A 5,813-nucleotide genomic window follows, 5' to 3' on the forward strand; every position below is an offset into this window, starting at 1 on the left:
TAGTCCAATTTGTTAAAGTTGGTACTTGTGTTGTTAACTCACACTATCTGTCTTTTCTGTCTGCTTTCGGCGTAAGCTTCTAGGCGGTTCCATTTGTAATACTCTAAACCATCCCACCGTAAAACCGGTAGCTTTAAAGTTTTGTTGTTGATTGACTAGAAGAACTCGTGGGCGGGTACGATGTAATTCCTTTATTAAACTGTTACGAAATGTTTCCTCTTCTCAAGATCTAATTCTGCTATCAGTATTTCACGAATTTTACTATTCGAGGTCTTTAAAAGTGTTTTGCAACACTGCATTTTACGTCTAATATTTTGAATTCAGATTTTCCTCTATTTATGTAAAGGGTTTGTGTTTGAATTTAATCATGGTTAATTTTGATAAGTTTTTCCAGTCGTGATAAATAAATGGAAATGCCGTGTGGCTAGGGTCTCCCGTCGGGTAGACCGTTCGCCTGGTGCACTTCGGCGACTTGGGTGTCGATGGGGATGAAATGACGATGATAATGACAACAAAACACCCAGTCCCTGAGCGGAGAAAATCTCCGACCCAGCCGGGAATTGAACAAGGGCCGTTAGGTATGACATTCCGTCGAGCTGACCACTCAGCTACCAGCGGCGGACCTAGTCGTGATGAAATTGCAAATTACGGAAAAAGCTTAATCTGTAGATCTATGGGTAAATATACGTCCAAGTAATATATGTTGAAAACTTTTCATTTTAATTTCATGGTGCCCTGTACTTCATAGTTCCAAGTCAAAACTGCAAATCAGGAAAACTGTAATCACTTTCGTCGTTTGGCCCAAATAGTTCCAAAATGTTAGGTTCCTCATCTCACATGTTTCCATTAGGCATTTGAGCGTTAATACATTTATCGAACTGTATTGTCATTTTCTGGATTGCCTAACAGGTTGACAAACAAGGGTTAATGGTATGCTACTATATTTTCTGCTCAGTTCTTTATTTTAAGTAATTGCCTGTATTGTACTTCTATTCCTTACCACCTACTGGATCGTGTTATAAAAATGTTTCTTCGTTCAAAATTGTTTGTATTGTTGTGTCCAGTGACTCACCACCTCCCCATCCCGCTCCCCGGATTTTCACGTTTCAGTTGCTGAAAACTAAGAAGTCATTTTTGACGCATTGACATGAGCCTAAAACAATTTGCCGTTCTTGCTATCCCGGATATCGATCGGGCATTCTTATTCGACTTTTGCTACAGGAACAAAACGATTACGGACGTCATGTCGCCTATGCCCCCAGGCCTCTGTCTCCCATCGAGTCTATGATTTAGAGACGTTGGCGGTCCTCTTTGCACTAGAAAAATTCGAATTCCATCTTGAGCATCGAGAGTTTATACTTGAAACAGATAATCAGACCTTTAAGCTGGATCGTTGCTCGATGATGTAAGAGAAGTTGTATTACATGGTGGGCAATCCGTATTTAAGCATTCAGTTTCTCCATCAATCAGATAAGAAGCTCAGACAGACGGGTGGCCGATGCTAGACCGCATGTTTGAAGAGTACATTGACGATCCCGGTAATCATGAAAATACTGAGCTCTGGGTCTGGGTTTCTGCAGTGTTTAACGAAGTACCCTCCTTATTAGAAGCTCTCAAAGAAATACAAGAGCAAGATCGTGCCTTCTGAAATACGGACTTGCATCAGGGGAAGATGTGATTTGTTACTAGCTACAGAAGGGTTGGCTGTATTATATTGCACCTGAGGGTAACATGTTGAAAATCTGTATTAGGTAGTGCTGGCAGTTTTCAAATGTTTTCACAAGTTCTGCTTGGCGGGCACATGGATATATATAGGGCAATCCACAAGATTAAGAGCATCGTACACGGCCATCGCTGAACGAAGACGTGGCTGAGGTTGGTGGATCAGTATGAAGCTGTAAGTTTGCCAGGGTTTCCTTGTCCATACTGAGAGACTGGTGAACAAGATATTTATTGATTATGTAGGACCGCTCAAAAGTGTTATATATATGTACTCGTCGTTATTGACGCCTTTCCGCGTTTCACTGCGTATGTTCCCTGTTGGTGAAATAGGAAGACTGACGATACGCATCTTGTTAAGATCTGTTACGGGGCCCATAAAACTTCCCTGATGACTTTACTATTTACTTTTCCTATCAATTCGCCTTAACGAATGTTTAGCCAGTGAACAAACTCCTCCACGAGATGATGACCCTTGATATCATTCAGGACAAGGACAATCGGACAAACATTACTTTTAACCAGACAAATCACAGACAGATGGTGCGATACATCAAGGGTAGACGTCCCACCAAACTGGATAGCCGAGATGTCGCTTTTATTAAGAATTTCATTGCGCAAGGAAAGGTTGATAAGAAAATTTCAGTTCTCATTGGCAGTTAGCCATCTGGTTGAGAACCGGATAAGATGCACTGGGTATGCCTAATCCATGTTATGACTCATTCTGACACTTAAACCCCACGGGTGGTTTTTTTGCATAGGGGAGGTGGAGCGGAAGGTGTGGTGGAGACTGAGCCATGTAGACTGCGGTTACTAAGCAACATCTTCATCATGGGGCAACAGGAAGCGTGCGCATCGAGTTCTGAGGCTTTTAAGACGTACAGGGTCCGCAAGGAAGAATCTTCGTCAGCCATTCAATAGGCAAGTTAGCGGCTGGCTACTAGGGTGTAATCTTCACTCTTGACGAAAACGCTGAGCACTCATCCTCACGGGAGAGAGTGGCTGAGTGCACGATGTTTGTGTTAACGACTGAGCGAGCGTTCGGGTATAAGGCAAAGAGGGCAGCTGTGTATTGCATGGAGAAACCACTGGGATCTTGGGAGTTGAAGACTGGTGTACAAGTAGTCACATGGGATAGGCACTACTCAACCGAAAGAACGAAACATGATGAGCAAGGTTCAGAAATTAATACATGGCAGTGAACTTGTGCGCGGGAAGATGACTTTAAAACAGAGTACAATACATTCAGCGCTATTTGCTGCACCTAGTTCCTATTCAGGTGCACTAACCTTCTGCTTGGTCGTTAATAATATTGCTGACATACTTTTAAAGGAGTGCATTACCTAGGTAATAAAATGAAACACCTGGAGTCGTCGTTTTGATGTTTTTTTGTTATATGGCAGTCAGTTTGGATGACTCAGTACACCATCTTCTGGCCTTAGTTTAGGGTCTGATGACCTTAGCAGTTAAGTCCCATAAGATTTCACACACATTTGAACATTTGAATACCGTGAAAGCAGTGATGTGTCTGCAACCATAAACTATCAAATTTTTGCGTTACTTATGGTCTCATGTTGAGTGTTCTTGTGATCGTGGGTCTGAATTAAATTTCGTGCTTTTTGGTTAAATATATTAATTATCGGTTTGTGTCCTGGTGTGGATGGGTAAAACAGTTTTGTGTGCTACTTACATTTCCACAACTTAAATCAGTCTACCAAAAGCATTTACGGGAGCACTTGACAACAAATTATTTAACCAAAGTTCACGCAGAACATTATCAGCTTAAGCTCTCACGCGATCATTTACAGTTAGTTAACCATATGGAATACAGAATGAGATTTTCACTCTACAGCGGAGTGTGCACTGATATGAAACTTACTGGCAGATTAAAGCTGTGTGCCGGACCGAGACTCGAACTCGGGCCCTTTGCATTTCGCGGGCAACTGCTCTACCATCTGAGTTACCCAAACACATCTGCCAGTATCTCGTCTCCTACCTTCCGAACTTTACAGAACCTCGCCTGCGAACCTTGCAGAACTAGCAATCCTGAAAGAAAGGATATTGCGGAGACATGGCTTAGCCACAGCCTGGGGGATGTTTCCAGAATGAGATTTTCACTCTGCAGCGGAGTGTGCGCTGATATGAAACTTCCTGGCAGATTAAAACTGTGTGCCCGACCGAGACTCGAACTCGGGACTTTGCCTTTCGGGGGCAAGTGCTCTACCAACTGAGCTACCGAAGCACGACTCACGACCGGTACTCACGGCTTTACTTCTGCCAGTACCTCGTCCCCTATCTTCCAAACTTTACAGAAGCTCTCCTGCGAACCTTGCAGAACTAGCACTCCTGCAAGAAAGGACATTGTGGACACATGGCTTAGCCACAGCGTGGAGGGTGTTTCCAGAATGAGATTTTCACTCTAGAGCACTAGCCCGCGAAAGGCAAAGGTCCCGAGTTAGAGTCTCGGTCCGGCACACAGTTTTAATCTGCCAGGAAGTTTATAGGGTATACAGTTTATAAAATTCAGTTTACCAAGAACATTTACCAACATATTAACTTGAGTGCTCTATATTATTTCCGGTGTGCCAATACACACAGTCCCCAAACAAGAAAAATTCCAGCGTACTATTTTACCGTACAGTGTGAGATATTGCAGTAACAGAAAGACAACCTTTATCAAAATACCACGTACAGATTAACCTTACTTATAATTACTTTTCATCTACCCATCCCATGGACCAGTCGTGTCTTCATACTACTCCTACTACACTTCTCAGGTCGGACTACCAGAGAAACAGGTCCTACTTGACTAATACAGCAGGTTACAGTTCGTGCCTAATTACCATCAAATCAAATCAACCTTACCGGCGCTGCCCATATTTCACCTCGTCTTAGAAGGTCAGTTCCAAAACACAGTTCTAGGTGGTTCTACAACAAGATCACTTCGAAGGGTGAATCCGAAACCAGTCACCTCGTTTTCAAAGACCAAAAGTTTCAAATGTTCCAAAAACGACATACCATTTCTACAAAAGATGGCCGTCTTCTGTCTCCGAACTAGCGAAAGTCTCTGCGTGTGCCTTTCTTCATATACGCATGCTCCTCTGTTCCCAGCAACCTCACCACAGCACGTCCATTCGTTAGCCATTAGACTCGCAAACTATTTCTGCGCGTGCAGAAACACTTGCGCACGAGCGTTCTCCCTCTCGTTGGCCTCGCACGCCTTATCCATACCACCAGACATTTTATGAAGACAAACCAGTCAGTTGATCCCAGTAGAAACCTCGAACCATCTAACAAATTTACATCTAATTATATCGGTTATTCCTTCTGTGCGGTGTGGTTTACTTTTACTTGGCGCATATGATACTGTCTGAAGGCCTGATCGTATCTCTGCCCAAGCACTTTGCTCTATAACTACTTCAGAGGCGTCTTGAAGACATTTCTCCCATAGCCAGTGAGGTGTTCAAGATTCATAGGAAATTATGGTTACAATAATCTCATGAAGCAACTAGAACATAATTATTGACATACCTACTGCACGTGTCGTTTAGAGAGCTCTGAAACGAGAACAGTGATAGGAAGGCAGACCAGTTCCCTTCAGTGTCCTCTAACTAGCTACTACTTTTAAGTATGATAGTCTTCTTTTCATTTTGAAATGTAACAATCGAAACTGCCTACAGCAAAGAAGCCCATTGATGTCAAAAACTTTACTCCTGGATTCTTTATTTCTTCAAAATATTATATAATTGTTTAAAGTCAGAGCTGCTGACAATCGGTACAATATTTATACAAATAAAAAAGTGTATAAATGTGGAACATTGCATTGTACAACTCTTTGAAGATTTCTATGTAGATTCAACTACTGAATACATTTTTTTGTGAATTTATGGATAAATTTTATGGGTTCAAAAGGGTTCGTAACCTTTATAAGAAGTTCAAGTAATTCAGTTATAAGTACTACACCGAATTGTTTAAAGTGTGAACCTGACTAAAGCTGTTCATGAAATTTATCAAATTTACTTCTTCGGAGAAAATACGTCTGGTTACGAAAAATGAGGACAAATTACTTCTTTTAAACTTTTCTGCGTGCTCAT

At 42.0% G+C, this 5,813-nt stretch overlaps 1 non-coding gene across 1 annotated transcript; it reads right to left on the bottom strand.

The window, feature by feature from the left end:
- Positions 1-3,888: 3,888 nt before the first annotated feature.
- Positions 3,889-3,962, bottom strand: Trnas-cga. Its single transcript has one exon. It is a non-coding gene; the product is annotated as a tRNA-Ser (tRNA).
- Between the last annotated feature and the right edge of the window lie 1,851 nt (positions 3,963-5,813).

Source organism: Schistocerca americana, chromosome 5 (genome assembly GCF_021461395.2).
Source record: "Schistocerca americana isolate TAMUIC-IGC-003095 chromosome 5, iqSchAmer2.1, whole genome shotgun sequence".
NCBI lineage: Eukaryota > Metazoa > Arthropoda > Insecta > Orthoptera > Acrididae > Schistocerca > Schistocerca americana.